Raw genomic sequence first — 16,356 nt, 5'->3', positions numbered from 1 at the left:
GCCAGGAACCCCTGGATCAGCAGGGTTCAGCCTTTGTAAGAGAGAAAGAACGACGCTCAGTCAATTAACGGCGTAGCAGGGCATTTACACAACAAATGGAGCTCTCTACTCCCTCGCCACACGAGTGTCTCCACTCCACGCTCATCAGCACACGCCAACACGGGGTCTAGGAAGGGAGAGAGAATGATACAGAACGAGAGAGAGAAGCACGGGGGCAGCGATCCACTTGAGAGGCACTCCACACATGCTGCCTCGATCAGAAGCATTATAAGCAGATGTACATGAGCACACTGGCAGTGTAGCGGGCAGTTTTTTCTATCCTTCTGCATCAGAGGAACCATTTCCACTCTTGTAATCTGGTTGTCTTGAATTACAATGACTAAAATGCCTGAGCAAATCCTGTATTAAATGCTCTCCTCTACATTACACTTTCACTCTTTAAGATTATAGGTAAATGTTCAATAGGCCAGTGGGAGACACTTTAGTATTGTATAATATCTTTGCTGAGTCCAGCTTGACTCCGTAACATAACAGGGGCTGACTACGAAGAATCCATAACTTCACCACCCTCCAGATGCATTAGACGTCTCAGCTCACTCGGCTAACTATTAGCACTTAGCTGAGTCAACCATTCGCCAATGTCAATTAGTTATGGAATCCGATGAGCTGCTATTGATCAACTAGATGCTAAGCTAATGCTACAATTCAGCGTTGTTCAGGCCAGGTGTGGGCGGGAACAGAAATATTGCTTCAACCATTTTCCTGTTCCCTGTCATACATTGACGTGTTATCAGTAGACTAGGCTAGATAACATACAAATACATTAAATTGTGTGTGTTCCACAATAATACCCTATCTGTCTCTAACCTTTGTTACATGTACAGTAAGTTCCTAACGTCCTTGAACAATTACATTTTGTGTCCTTAAATTCTGTGTTAAGGCACGGAATTTGACAGCAAAGCCTACTGACAATGAGATTAAAGTGGTAGACTGTTGCTTTAAATTAAGAGGTATTTTTAAGGATCTGGTTAGACTTGTAACTAGCTGTAATTTTTACAAAGTAGTGTGTAGTAACAACTTTAGATGTCTGTGTGCCTGAGACTTAAGATGTGGTCCAGACTTGATTACTCTGAGACAGATTTGGGTATAGCTGACCTGACCTCTATGGGAAAATCAGTCAGGGGAAAGAGAACTGCTATAGTGTTTAAAACTTGCCACAAGGCTTAGTAGCAGTGGGCTGGTTTTCTACCTCAGAATCTTGACGCTCTGTAGTCATTTAGTCAACTCAAGTGTGTCTGCTTGTGTGTGTCTGAGTGTCAAACTTGCCAGTCTGACACAGTCAACCCATGAAACTCCTGGGATCTGTCCATTTAGGCTATCTGAGACAATTGTTGGTGAATAGGGCCACCGAGTAAAGGTGAGGTGACCGAAACGCACATTAATCAGAAACCCAGACTCACTCTGAGGAGCTGCAGCAGTGCTTTGAATAGACCCTTCAAATCAGTCCTCTCCTCACCATTGCTGATTGGTCAGCCTTTTTGCATGATTAAACCTCCATTTTCATTATGGTTGACACCAGGAAGACAGCTTCTCAACAAGTCGGAAACCAATCACATACTCGTGAGCACAATCACTTTAAAGTGTTCGCTATAGATTTCTGATGTGAACTCAAGTCTTGTCCATCTTAGTGTTAAAAGTACTGGAATTGTTTGAATGCCAGTGTGCTATGTGGACCATATATCCACTAGCATAGTTTTGTGTATATTTTGTATATATAAAATAAACTTTAAGTACTTTCTCTCCGACAAGTTTTTGGTTGTTCCAAGCTTTGCTGCTGGAACACACTTGATAAACTAAATTAACTAATTGGGTCCATCTTTATATGGATGATACTGTCCACCACCTGTACAAAAAAGCCAACATGATTTGTCCCTTAGTGGATATTCCAAAAAAGTTTATATATGTAACTAATACCAAACACAAATTCCTTGAATTCATTGGGCTGGCGATGGAAGTGGGATAGGTTTCAATCTCACACTTCCCCGAAATGGGACTTATACAAATAACAGCATTCAAAAAGAACCTAACATCTGTTTAGCCTCCAAAAAGCCGTAAAGCCGGCAGGGCGATTTGAGGCAGCAGCTGTTCTGATAGCGAGATGAGGGCTTAATTAAAGTTCGAGTCAGCTCTCTCGGTGTGTATCATCCTTCCCCCTGCCCAGCACACACACAAAATGTGTCTTTTCTATCTATGAAAGTCATTGTTCTCCAGTGAGTTTGCTTCATTCTGCATGGCGCCAGTTGGCATTTGCCAAATTCTTCACTATTCTTTCGATTCACCCTTTCAGTTTCCTGGAGGAGGAACATTTTTGTGTATATTTCTCCTTTAGGACATGTGGCTTTCATGTCACTAAGGAGTCTCAGAAACTAGACAGAGATGCCAGAGCTGAGGCCAAGTTCTGGCTATGATGTCAGTTCCTAAAAGGCAAAATGAGGTGGGGTTAGCAGGATCAAGCTGAAACTGTTAGTATTATAATGTGGAAACATAATATGTAAAAGAAAAAGGTCACTGAAAGCCATCAGTTTTTAGTCCTTTAAATAGAGGGTAAAGTATTGACATAAAAGTATCATGAATCTCTATATTTATATAAATATATCATTCAACTGGAACAGCCACATTCCTCTAAACAGGGAGCGGGGGAATCATGGAAATAGGTTTTGTAAGACGGGTGGGAGGAAGACCGAGAGTGAGAGAAAGAATCTCCCCTAGCAGCCATGCATCAGCACATCACAACAGTCACAGGTTACACACCTCATTTGATAGGAATGTGGCATCGAACAATGGAGATGGGTTGCTGAATCATATTGTTTCAGCATTCTTCCAAATGTTTGTGCCTGACTTGGTCACTTGTTAGCTTCACTGTGTCAGAGGTCACCAGGCCCCAACTGAAGCCATCATTGACAGCAATGTATGGCACACAGCCATCCCTCCCCCCCCCCCCTTCCCAGTAGCTTGCCTCAAAGAGTCCCTGCCAATAAAATAGCCACAGCCCCTCCAACTTAAACAAGGGATCCGTGAGTAACCTTTGACCCCCCCTGCTCCGCACCCCCACCCCATACCTCCATAGTCTTCCAGACATTATCCCCATCTATCTCATAACCCCACCCCATTTCCCCAGCATTCCAGCATTGTCTCACCACAGTCATTTATTCCTTGAGCAGCCTTTCTTCCCAGGGGGTTGAGAAGGGAGTGTTGACTTTAAAGCTCCAGAGCCTCACAGTTGGAACCCTTCTTGGTTGAAGTTTATTCAGGCCAGGTCTGGTATAGGAATTAAGGCCAATTTATACTTCTGCGTTTTTACGGACAGGCACACAGGGAACTCCCTCTCCGTGCCCTCGGAGCTCTGCGTGCACCTCCTGATTTTCCTGACTATCCGTCCATCCGTCATTTTACGGATACCCCTTGGCTGTGATTGGTCCGTATGAGGAACTGCTTGAGTCGGGGGCAGGGGCGGGGTTGCCGTGACCAACAAGAGAACAGAATCTTTTGACCGCCATTGTTGCAAGTTTTTACAATTCATATTTCAGCTAAACAGTACATGTAAATCAGCATCTGAATTAAAATCTGACGAAAAATGGGCAATGTAGTTGCTGAAAATGTGCTTATTTTATTGATGAAACGGCTAATTTGTAAATTTGCTATGACTTTTCGATAACGTAGCTAGCATCGCAGTGCAGCGCTATCTACTGTTCTGGCGGTGAATTGCTTTCAGCACGCAGAGCCATCAGAGTAGTATAAATTCAACCAATCCGTCCGACTCCATGCGTGCGTCTGTCCGTAACGGCCATTTTGGTATTAGTTTGAAGTAAAACATATATAAAAAAGAGAGAAATAGGCCTAACTTTAGAGCGTGTTTTTGACTAGAGAAATCAATGTAAGTCTGTATTTGCAAACGTCATTCTGAAATTGTTTTCATTTCATTCATTCACGGACCTATGAACAGTATGACTTTTTTGCATCAATTTGCATTAGTACAGGGCTGTAGCTTTAGAGGAAGCTTGGAGAGCCGTGCATATGGTCGGCTTGCTATGCAATGGCAAAAATTCCAGTCTCCAATGGAGACCAAAATGGCAGGCGACTTGTTATTAACCCTTTCAAAAGATACCTCACATTATCCAGCATAGGTTCCAATCCTCTGTGGCAAGTGGAGTTATCAGTGCCAGGAATCAGATTTTTAAGTCAGAGACGTAACAATGAAGATTAGCCCCAAAACTGTCCAGGAGTTTAGGTTGAGGTGAGAGGCTGGGAACTGTTTCAAAATAATTTAAACAAATCCACTCGAACCTAACTTTCAGAAAGCTAAACAAAGTCTAAACATGATGGACTGAAGGTGGACAAATCTTCAATCCCCCCAACACACAAAAACAGTTTTTAAGTGAGGGGGGGGCTGACTTTATAATTCTTCTCAAAAACTAAACGTACACACTAGTGATGTGTGGGTCTATAAGTCAGCAACACCTTTCTGCAATTTTTATCAATCGACCCGCACCCATCCAACCTTCATGATTTTAATCAACAACCAGAACCAAATCCGATGGGGAGTGCTGCCATCTCAAGTACTGAACATTTATTGACAAATAATTCACTTTTATCTTCTGCTCAAGCCTATAGGCTATGCAATAGTATATTTAACACAACTAAATACTTAACCCTTAGACATTACAGAGAGACTCAAAGTACTCTACTCAACCCCAAAAAACGAAAGGGATTCCTGTTGGACTTCATCACCACATGTAGCATGCATTTCAACATTTTGCCTGCTTTGCCAGCAGTGAACAATATGTACATAATGGTTCAGCTTGTTAGTTGAACACAGTGCTAACTAGGGGTGTCACGATACCAAAAATTCAGTAGTCGGTGCCAATACCATTAAAATAACACGATTCTCGATGCCAATTTCGATACCATGGTAAAAAAAAGAGGATTGTCTAAGATTCCATGTAGGCTACTTGAACCATGAACTTCTTTAAAATATTTGAAAAATAGCAAAATGTCCTACAAAGACATACAAAACATGTGCAATAGAGCATAGCACAACATAATAAAGTGCAATTAAGCCATTCAGCTAACAAGATGAACATGACATGAGTTTATCTTCTAAGCTATGGGCTAACGTTAAAACTACAGCTAACCTAAACTATGTACATAAGCCATTGTAACACACGTGCCCACCATCTCAAACATCATGTAACGTGTATTTTAGTTTGACAGATTAAACAAACAGAAAAAGAGCATTCTTTTGATTGATTGCGACTTCAACGAACATTGATTTATTTTGTATGATGCCAGATGTTAGCATCGGTGCTGCGCCTCTTCTGGAACTGAATCAGAACTTGCCTTGAATTCTCCACAAACAAATCCAGATGACGATCTTTCAGGTGCTTAGCTAAATTGGAAGTATTCCCCCTTGGTCTGAAGACTGCGGTAGCATTTTTTGCATAATGGCTTCTGCGGATTAATTATAACGCCACGGTCATCTGCCTCAAACGCAAACTACTTTTTTTGCCTTTCTTGTCAACAAGTCGAAGCGGGGCGATCGCTAAAGCAGCAGTTGTTATCTTGTTTTTCTTAATGTAAACGTCGACTGGAACACTCCTGAAGGCGCAGCACCGATGCTAACATCTGGCATCGGCGCTCACGGTACTTACGGTGCATCAAAAAAATGGGCATCGTAGGTGTTTTGTTATTTTAGCATCGGAAGGTACCGTAAGTATCGGTTCTCGTGACATCCCTAGTGCTAACCTCAGTATGATCTTTTTTAGATCCCTAAACCCACACACACCTTAGAAAGAAGCCAAGGCCAAACAAGCCTCAATCTGCAATCCTTTTCTAAAGAGTGTCCAGCACTCAGGGGAAAAACATGCAGTAAACAAAATGAATAAATGAACACTTTTGCATATCCGACAAATAAGCGTACTGGTGCTGTGTATGTGTGTGTAAGGCAGGGCAGACGCTGCTCCTCCCTCAAACAAGCATTCAGTCCTTCCTGCTGTCCTAAATTAGCCATTTGCACCCTACTCCATCATAGCACCTGACATATCAGCTAACCGCCAGTCAGGCTTTCCCTGGGAATTAAGCTTTTTTTACAGGCTGGTGTTGTATTACGCCTTTTTTACAGGCTGCAACTGCAGACTGGTGAATTATTTAAATTCCCCTTGGTAGATACAACAACAAAAAAGGGGGGCCAAGACTTAATCAGGTACTGCACTGCAGTGAGATGCAGAGCAGAGAAAGAAGCAGAGAAGAGACAGCAAGCATTGATGAACCAAGCTAGTCCATCACTAACAATAATCAACATAAAACATGCATGTGAGCTTGTGTAAACTATCCCGTTTAATGTTTCCCACGGTCAGGAGTGTAACATGATATTACAAATGAAGAAGAGGAGCACACACACCTCTGGTTGCTTCATGTATGCACATGTGATTGTCTGCATTGTAACAGAATGTGCACACACAGCGATTGTTTCTGCGCTGCCTTTAACAAACAAACAAAAACACACACTCAGTGTGCCTTCTCCTCGCACAGTCCCTCTCATTAACAAGCCAAACTTGCCTGACGCAGTTGACAGACTCAGCTGAGCACCATTAACAACCACTACTCTGCTGTTATCCATTTAGAGTATATCTGCAACTAGAGGGGGTACAATTTCTGGGGACATTTTGAGGTGTGCTTGCGTTGGTTGCAGATGGGTCAGTTTTTTTTGCTTACATTTTACAACTGATACTTCTGTATGCAAGTAATATAATTAAATAAGTATGCATACTTATTATTTATGAAGATTGCATAGATTAAAAAGCATACATTCGTTGCTGCTCATTTACACTTGTACAATGTGAATGTGAAGTGTACAATGAAACAGGGTTCTCTTATTTCCCTTAATGCAAGGGGAATGGTGATAGGCTATGTGAGGCCTATCACCCTGGCCTTTGCCTGTGGCGTTTCTGCAGCTGTCTTGCAGTTTTAGTTAGCTAGCTATCTCCCAGGCGTTAACAAGCAGCTAAACTAATGTTCTACTATGGGTAATCGCACGTGGGTTTGTGACGTTGTGACATTTGTAACTGTGGATAGCTATTTACCGGTAGCTTCACATTTCTCCACAAAAACTTAAATTATGCCAAACGGAACATTTGAGCGAATACAAGATACGCAATCGGCACCAAGACGAACATTTTGACACCGACATTCTCTGTGTAGTGCAAACATTTTAATTGTTTTAAGGATGGGAACATAATGAGAGAGAATATAAGTAGTGCCCCATAACTTAAACCAAAATAGACTTCAAACAAAACATTGGCAAGATGTTGGCTATGCATATGAACTGTTTTTGTAAAGAAATGAAAATATGACCTTCTCCACATTTGCTGGGGGGGGGGGGGGGGGGGGGGGGGGGGGGGGCGGTGCTGGTCGTGTATTGCATGTTGCACTATCTGATCAAAATGACAGTTCTCTCTACAGTCACTCTACAGTCAGAGTTCGCGCAAGAAGGTGGAACGTAAGGGAGATACCCTTTCCTGAACTTGTAAGGGCGTAATAGTTGGTGAAAGACCCAGAGAAACACGAATATCCAACGAGGCAAAATCCCGGACGCATTTTTTAGGTTTCGAGAAGAGGACATGTCCGGGTAAAAGAGGACGTCTGGTCACCCTACGTTAGCATACTTAAGCAGCACACACTAGCCTGGCTCTGTCCTCCTACGTACTTCCACTCAATTTGGATTTTGCTTCTGTACTAGGTCTGGGAGCTTGGCTCTGAAGTCGGTTTCCAGAAACACATTTTTTGTAGGTCCAATCAGCGAACAGAGGGAGTGGCTGAGAACGATGACGTTGATGTCGTGCACTAGTTTGAGTAGTTCAGTAATGGCGGCGGAGAAAGATGCGAGCAAAACTATTCTGCGGTTGTGGCAACGCTGCCGAATATCCCTAGGTTAAAGCCGGAGCAAGAACATTCCTTGCTGAGTTTGTTGGTGGCCATGATGTTGTGGCCCTCCTCCCCACGGGGTTCGGGAAAAGTTTGATTTTACAGCTACGGCAGCTAGCTCCGTTACAGTAGTGGTGAAGGAGATGGCTAAGGCGAACACTTGCGATTGGTTATGGCAAATCTGAGTGGATCTGGGCAGATCCAATAGTTTTAAACTTTAACAGAGGATCCGCCTTCAAGGAAGTTAACGTTTGTCAATAGAGCGATCCCAGACCCTCTGTACAAATGAAATGTGCGAGGGTCTGGTTAGGACCAGGCTAAGCACACACATCTATACCCCGTAAACTAATGGAGTGTTTTCGAAATCTCTAACTTAATTTCTGTAGGCTTTGCCTGCCTTCCCGATTCCAAAATACTCAAAATAGCTTTGGAATTAGCACAAGAGGAATTTGACAGACTAGAGTGGAAGAGGAAATGGAAGAAGGTGAAGGGATTTGTCTTACAAGGAAACAACGAGAGATGACTTGCTGATCAATGCCAGGACGAACTTCCATTGAACGGTCTCCACAGATGAAGGAAGAAAAAAAATAAGGAGGCCATTCGGGTTGGATGGAATGCTGGGGAAAGGGAGTTTGGGGAGGGCTGAAACAGTCTGGGGAGGTGATGTGTAGAATTGCTGACAGGCACGTTAGCATGCCAAAGAGGAAACTTCATCTGCTGAGGCTGCTTGTGTCGGGTTGGGGCCATGGCACGGGCTTGTGTCATGTCTAAGGTCGAGTCAGGGTTAGCTTCTTAACGTATCTGGTCTGAACAGCCTAACCCTTATCTCATAACGGAATCTGATGCTGGGGATTCAGATCACAAGGAATGTCAAGGATGTCGGACTGTGAGAGTGAACTTGAGACCACTCTCACACAGATATAAAATGGCAGTGGGTTTCTTATGTGGACTGTACACACAGACAAAGCAGTGTGCAATTATGAGACACCCACATACATATTTTCAACCGTACACTGGTGTCACACTAGGCCGTTATCAACAAACTTGTCTTGCTTACATTGAAGTTAGATTACACTTGCAAATTAGTTGCAAACTACTGTAGCTGTCGATCATAAATTAAAGTATATTTTAAGCATGGTTAGTATCATATTTGGCTAAATGTACAACATTCAGCAAATTAATTAATTGATGTCAATCTGTCTCTGCTGGCAAGTTACAAGTTAGCACTAAATTTGCTATGGGAATATTTTTGTATGATCTTATCTTTCAAGCTAAAAACACCTGGGACCAAATGTGTCAAACTCTGTGTAAACTCCTCCGTAAAAGTATGCATACGGACACTGCCTATGCGACAGATAGGCCTATCACACGTTTGTCTTTATAAATTCCACTTGTGTTTGTGCGCACGTAAACAAGCTTGTTGTCCACACCCCATCAACTCCCATATTTTACCTTATATATGTTGTTGAATCGCCCATATTTTGTCAGGTTTCTCAATAAACTTCTCAATTAACCCATTGTGAACAATAAATGATTCTTAAAGAAAAATGGCTAAGGCATTAAAACTGTCAAAAAGATTAACTTTACTGAATGTGAAATGGAGATCTTAATTTGCAAAATAGGAAGAGCATTTTGTTGGATGGCCTTTTGAATGCTGATGGAGTCAAATTTTTTCAGTTTACAAAAAAATAATTTATCAACCCATTGTGCCCTGATTGTAACGTGTGCAGTCGTTAGCACTGATTACATTTGCAAAGTATAAGGGAATATATTGTACCTTGGGGACAGGCGGATCATGTCTTCCCACACTTTGGGCATCACACGATTTAGGGTGGATTTACTTATTCCCGACAGCTCCCACTAAAAAGTCCCAGTTGCAGAGAACTTTTACAGTCGATGTGCTTGACTTTTGTAGGCATTCCAACACAGGGCCCAGCTCACTCAGTACAGAGATCAAAAAGAATGGCTCTCAGGTGTTTATAACAATTTATCAACCAGTCATCATTGTGGGCCAATAATTCAGCACAATCCCTCCCGCTGCCCTTAATCTCCCAGTGGCGATGTCCTCCAAAAGCGCTAAAGCACTATGCACCGATAGTACATGACAAATACAGTTCCAGTCAAAAGTTTGGACACATGGAATGGGAAAATGTGTCCACATTTTTTGACTGGTACTGTACGAGATGTGAAGAACGTGATGCTTTGCCAACCTTTGTTGGACTTGTGTGTGTGTGTGGGCATGTGTATCTGTGTGTGTGTGTATGTGTGTACGTGTATGTATGTGTATCTGTGTATGTGACCTCATTGGCGTAACTCATTTGTGGCCCAAATTCACACAATTTGGTTCTGGCTAAATGGGCTAAAGCGAGAAAATTGGCAACAACAAAAAAGATAACCTATACAATTTACTCCCATTGTAGATATATTAAAATCATTTGTTATGCATGCGCTTTCTCTCTGCCTTTCAATCACCACTGTATCACATCTCAAAACATGGCGTACGCATGGGTTCTAAAGTGCGCAGAACGTACACAGATTCTCAAGTTTTTTCATAAATCTGAAACTTTGTGTAGAAACACCCATACACGTTTCTGTGCCCACTTTCATGTATACATGCATTTGTACATTTGGCCCCTGAACTAGTCAGGAGTCAACAAATGTGGTGGATCCCTAGGCTGAATTTACTGAATCTAACTTCTATTTGACCTAAAGCACAGACATTAGGTAGATGTGCTGAGACAGTTGCCACAAATGCCACAAAAAATAAAAACATAGTTTTATCAATGCTTTGTCTCCAACTTGACTTGTTATTTTACAAGGCATACAGCATTTTGATAAGTGGAGATCAGATTAACTGTATAACCAGTTCAAAGGCCGAAAATTCCTCCAGGAATCGGGTCTGAGCAGATCCACTGAGACCATCGGCTCCATATTTTGGGGCGCGGCCATTCCTCAGCAGTGGGAAAAGTATCAATAATCATATTGACATACACTGAAGTGTATGTACATACCAATGCAATACTCTTTGTCAGTCCTTTCAGGAGGAGTGCAATATAGGACCTGGGAGTATTTGTTTACACTATTCAGACAGTCTCTCCCAGCTAGTTTACATTTCAACAAAACTAGCCAAATCAACAACCCTTTAAACAAAAGCAAACCATTTAAATAGCGCTCCAAACTGTGCCAGTTATAAAACATACCTGCAGTTTATTTCAATTTGCTGGCAGATTAGTGGAAGACCGTATGATCCAGTGTTTTAATGTTGTCAGGACGGCAAAAGGTTTTTCCATTTTGAGTCGTCTTAATGCTTGTGCCCTTTTCAGTGACTGCTTCAAAACAGCACATATCCAGGCAGCTGTCACTTCGACACACACTGAAGGAAGCGGGGGAGGGTCCTTTGAAGAATGGTTAAAAGTGGGCGATAAAAATAAACTGGAGAAAAGGAGGGGGAATTAATTATACATAACAGACCATTTGCTTGGATGAGTGTGGTGCAGAAAATCTTGGGACTGGATTCTCGAGATAACGGCTCTTCTCTGCAGTAGTAGAAGTATTTATTCCTTGGTTTGGCGTGAGAGACACATCTTGGTGCATGTTTTAAAATGTTTCTGGTATCATACATATCAGTCGTATCACAGCCCCCCCCCCCTTCCCCCCCCCCCCACCGCGCACACACACACGATTGATAAATAGGAATTATTGCAGTCACGTGCATAACATCATTACAGCCATGGATGTCCAAAAACGGCTACAAGAATTGCTCATTATCAGTAAGTATTATGAAGTGCTGGCCTAAGCTTGTTAGAGCGTAAACAGGTAGCATTACCACTTTTGAGCCCATGTAATATAATTCTAATTAAAATGCTGGTTTATACCTGTATTGACTTACACTTTCAGCAGACTTGTGCAACATAGGCCTCATCCTAGTGTCAAACACTAAAGTACTTTGCAGTTGCCTACCCTGACACTCCCACACTCCATCCTCTCAGCCAGTTCTGTGTGTAAAGCAGGTAATTCCAATACAGACACCAGTCATTCAAATATGCCTTGGAGGTATTGGTAGTGTGTTAGCACAAGCTTTGCCTTGTAGTGAGGTCTTTTCCCCCTAACATTGGTTGGCGAGGAGTGAGCGACTGCGGCGTGAGTGGGGCCTCTGCTCAATTGAGATGGTGCTTTGCTTTAGCTGGTGGTGCTCTCTTTAGTGCTTTTTAATATCGCCGCTGCACTGAATAGTTCCTAGCCTCAGGGCCAGCAGGGACCCTTACAGAGAGAATCATAACGTTCAAGACGGAAGGGGCATTGCTGAAAGGGGTGAGTGTAAGAGAAGGAAGCAAGAGTGAGAGCAGGATGGTAGGTAAGACAGGAGGAATAGAGAAACGGGGAGAGCCAAGGTATGACGGAGTAATGGCAGAAAGAGATCACTAGGAGTGGATCGAAGGCGAGAAAGATGGCAAACGCAGAACCTAAGAAAACCTGGTGGGTGTTGATGAATGACAGCAAGAACAAAAAAAGACTGTTGAAGCTGGAAAATGAGCCATGTAGCAGCAGGGAGGGAAAAAAGGCAGAAAAGAAAAATGAATACGACAAGTCGCTCCCCCTAACCTCCTTAACGTGACTGACACAAATGAAAACTCATGTAATAAAAACATGTCCATCTCCACCGGGCATGATATGAAAGCAGATCCTCCATTACTGCAGTCTATCGAGGAAGCCCCTCAATCATTTCAAAAGGAGGGCGAAATTAAACTGGTCGCATGGAGTCCCCCTGCTTTCTCCAAAGACACTGACATAACCTCATATTGGCTAGAGGAGGTATCTCCTTACACTGAAGCTAAATACTTCCTACTCTCTGAGGAGAGAGAACCAAGACTGTACGTGGGGCTGGCAAGCAGGCAAGGGGCAGTAAGTGTCACGGTTACCGTTGATTTCACCAGAACACTAAAGGATTTGCGTTAATGAGGCAAAACCCACAATTAGGAGACGTTTGATAGGGGTTAGGACGGGGTGCCTGGTGTATTTCAGAACGCTGGAGGGTTGTGATGATGAAGAACTGGACTGCAGAGGGAGGGAGGGAGGAAGTGAAAGATGGAAGTGATGGAAGGGGAGTATGTGAGTGTCACAGTTATGGAGGACTAAGACAAAGTAGGAAATGCTTCTAGGATAGGGTTGTCACACTAGTTTAAAATGCCTGCCAGTCAAGTTTGTAAAAGGAGCTGTTTAGTGCCAAGTCCAGTCACATAAGGGACCAACATACAATGAATACACTACATGCATATTGTACAATGAAGGGAAGAAATCACTCAACTATACAGAATGAAAGGTATGCAGAGACAACTGTACACAGACACAGAAGTTGCATTGTTCTACAGTGCAAGTAGAATAACCCTATAACTAGCCCATGTGGTATAGCACACCTACTTTCATAGCTTCAACTTGCAACATTTACAGATTAATTTGCCATTCAGCACTGCTGTTAAGGATCAAATTCTGCTCATGTATTTGTGTAATAATTGTGAAAAATACGTTTTGCAAAAGTGGTAGACGATTAAAAAATACATACAATCTCACCAAAACGAATTATGGTGGTCCCAGCTCATGCAAGGAGATCCACAAGTCATTCCACATTGGCAACATTGATAGTCAGTTGTGCATTAATACATTGCGTGGAGATTAAATAAACTACAGTCTTGAAACAGGTCTCCTATAACTCAATGTCGTTTATGCCTACGCCATTTGATTTTCAGATATTAGGTACATTGAATGGCTTGGGACCAGACGTGCTGCCCTAATTGAAATCGGATGAGATATTACGAATTCAAATCAAGTTATATTTGAAAAGCCCTTTTTTAATCAATGTGAGACGGGTTCCGAGATGCTCATTGAACTGCACCTAAATCAACCTAGAATCAGTCACGTTCAACTTGTTACTCCTCTTCCTTTAACATATTAGCCTAAACATGAAATGCACTTCCGTCGTAATTAGATGTTGGTTAGCGTAAACGGGGAATAGTTTATTCGTAACTCATGAAATGTTAAATAATTCCCATTATATTTAGGCTAGACTAAAATGTCACAAAAAATCGTAAAATATACACGACTTCACAGACATGGTTCTGATGCCTTAACACATTCGCTTGTCATGCTAATCAGATTTGTTCTAATAGTTAGGAAATAAAATCCAGCAATAAGACAATTTTCACTAGATGACATCCACTGCGTAACCTACACCAGCACACCCACTGACAACCCTCATCATTCTATTGCTTCTCAATGGGGAATTCAATCGCTGTCGAATAACAAAGCATACAAATTGCCTCTCTGTCGTTAGCAGATTAACGCCCTTTTCACACTACTACCACAATTTCTAATTATTTTAAACGCTAATCGAGGAATCGATTTTTTTTTTCAACGCAGAACACATCCCTTGAGAAATGCATCACTCAATTCTGTCCATTTAGAAACCTAGCTGAGTAATTTAACGACTTTAATTATCGCTACGGAAAACTCCAAGGAAGCGTCCTACGAATTTCAGTCTAAATACATGCATGAGCCCAAAAAACTACTCCACTCCACCACAGACAAATTCCCCTGTGACTGTCTGTCAGAGAATACCTATAGCCTAATTATGTATGGTGGCATTCCTTCTCCGAGGCAATGCAACAGCCACAAGAACTCGTTCTAATGAATCAACCAGCCTTCTGCAATTCCATGCGATTATGATTAAAGTCCTTTAAAGTATTTAGTAAGAGAGAAAAAGGCAAACAAAAAGCAAACAATAACCTCTGGTTTAAATTTTGCGTAAAGGTGGATCCTGGTTTTATGTTCACTTGCTGTGGACAGTTTCTGAGAAATGATCGTTATCCTTTTGTACACAATGTAAGATTCAACACCCTCAGTTTTAACTGAGACCAAGCAGTCTCCGGCTCTGAAACATTGCCAACTACAAATACTTGTGTTCACTCATTCACACCGGCATACGCAGGTTGCCATTTATATTCACAAACGACAAATGTAAACATTTTATTAGCTCGGTTTGGAAACCGTAAGACTCAATAAAGTCGTGGAGAAGCAGACACCAAAGGAACCAAGCAAGCTTCTACCTAGTGTAGTCAAAGAAAAACAACGCTAAACTCGCAACATGGAGTGAAATCACCCACATTAGTGACAAAAACGCATCGCCCGTCCTATTTGAAAACCGTACAAAATCGTCGTAGAACTTACAAATTCAAGTGATCCTTGGATCAGATATCCTTGCCATTGTTAAATTCCAGAACTTAGGGACATTTCCATTCTTCTCACGGAGTATTACTGCTCGCTTTCGCGGCTCCCTTCGTGTGAACAGAGAGGAATGCAGCCCCTGGGTTCGAGGCACTAGAGCCTCGATGTGAACGGGAGCGGGCAGTCCATGGAATGCGCTATTTTGCGTCAGTGCCTCATAAAGCCTATGGAGGGCACTGTGTGGTAGTCTGGTGTGGCGTCAGGTCAACAGATTTAAAGCCTAATTCACAAGCAAACAAACAAGTAACTTATGATCAACTTTTATTTTGTCATGAACTGTAATATTAGTTAGTTTGATGACTCAACTTCGACTGTACTGTATTTCTAATTGATTCGTTTGTGGGCAGAATTATAGCTCATGTCTTCGAATTCCCAGTTCATGAGTTCGAGAAATGAACTGATGCTGTTGTTATATCATGTTTAACACAAATACAAATTACTGGTATGTCTCAATAGGTAGACATAACAAAAAATATCACATTCCTAAATACAAAAAGTTTTAACAAAACATTAATCTTTCAGAAACTGAAAGTGACTTTGAAATTATGATTTAGATATTCATCATTTAATGAATAGTTTGAGCAAAGTGTGTATTGGGCTTTGTATTTGTATGGCTCCAAATATCACTCCGCAACAAAGCTTTTGGGATAACTTAGTTATTCCAACAGGCAGCTCACATTACAGATTGAACTCTTGTGATTTTGGAAGAGCTATCAAGGCCTGACACTCACTACAACTCCTGGCCGTGTGTGTGTGACAGAGAGAGTTAGTTGAGTTGAGTGGTTGAGTGAGTGAGTGAGTGAGTGAGTGAAAGTGAGAAAGAGTTTGTGTGTGAAACAGAGACAAAGTGCATGTGTATGTGAGTGTGTGGACCTGTTTGTGAGGGGAAAATAGGGCTACTCATTGACAATCACAAGCTTGAATAAAGACAAATTCTAAATCCAATAAACTGTATAGTGGCAAACATTTATTTATCTTGGTCCTGAATAAGACAACGTTTATAAAATGTGGTTCAGTGTCTCAAAATGTTATTTTCTGTGTGAATTCTGAATGGATTGTTCTGTTTAAATTAAATTTATACTATCAAACGTTGCTTTG

General features: G+C 41.9%; 1 protein-coding gene across 2 annotated transcripts in view; it reads right to left on the bottom strand.

Moving 5' to 3' along the window:
• LOC124471181 (plexin-A1-like) overlaps window positions 1–15,364 on the bottom strand; it is a 164,110-nt gene extending 148,746 nt beyond the window's left edge. For both annotated transcript variants that reach the window (XM_047025549.1, XM_047025550.1), the window contains exon 1: window positions 15,202–15,364. The gene's annotated coding sequence lies outside the window, so the exon portion shown is untranslated. The remainder of the gene's footprint in view (window positions 1–15,201) is intronic.
• Window positions 15,365–16,356: the final 992 nt, after the last annotated feature.

The sequence above is a fragment of the Hypomesus transpacificus genome, chromosome 9, assembly GCF_021917145.1.
Source record: "Hypomesus transpacificus isolate Combined female chromosome 9, fHypTra1, whole genome shotgun sequence".
In the NCBI taxonomy this organism is placed as follows: Eukaryota; Metazoa; Chordata; class Actinopteri; order Osmeriformes; family Osmeridae; genus Hypomesus; species Hypomesus transpacificus.
Note: the sequence above shows the minus strand (reverse complement) of the source record. Positions and strands in the feature narration are given on the sequence as shown.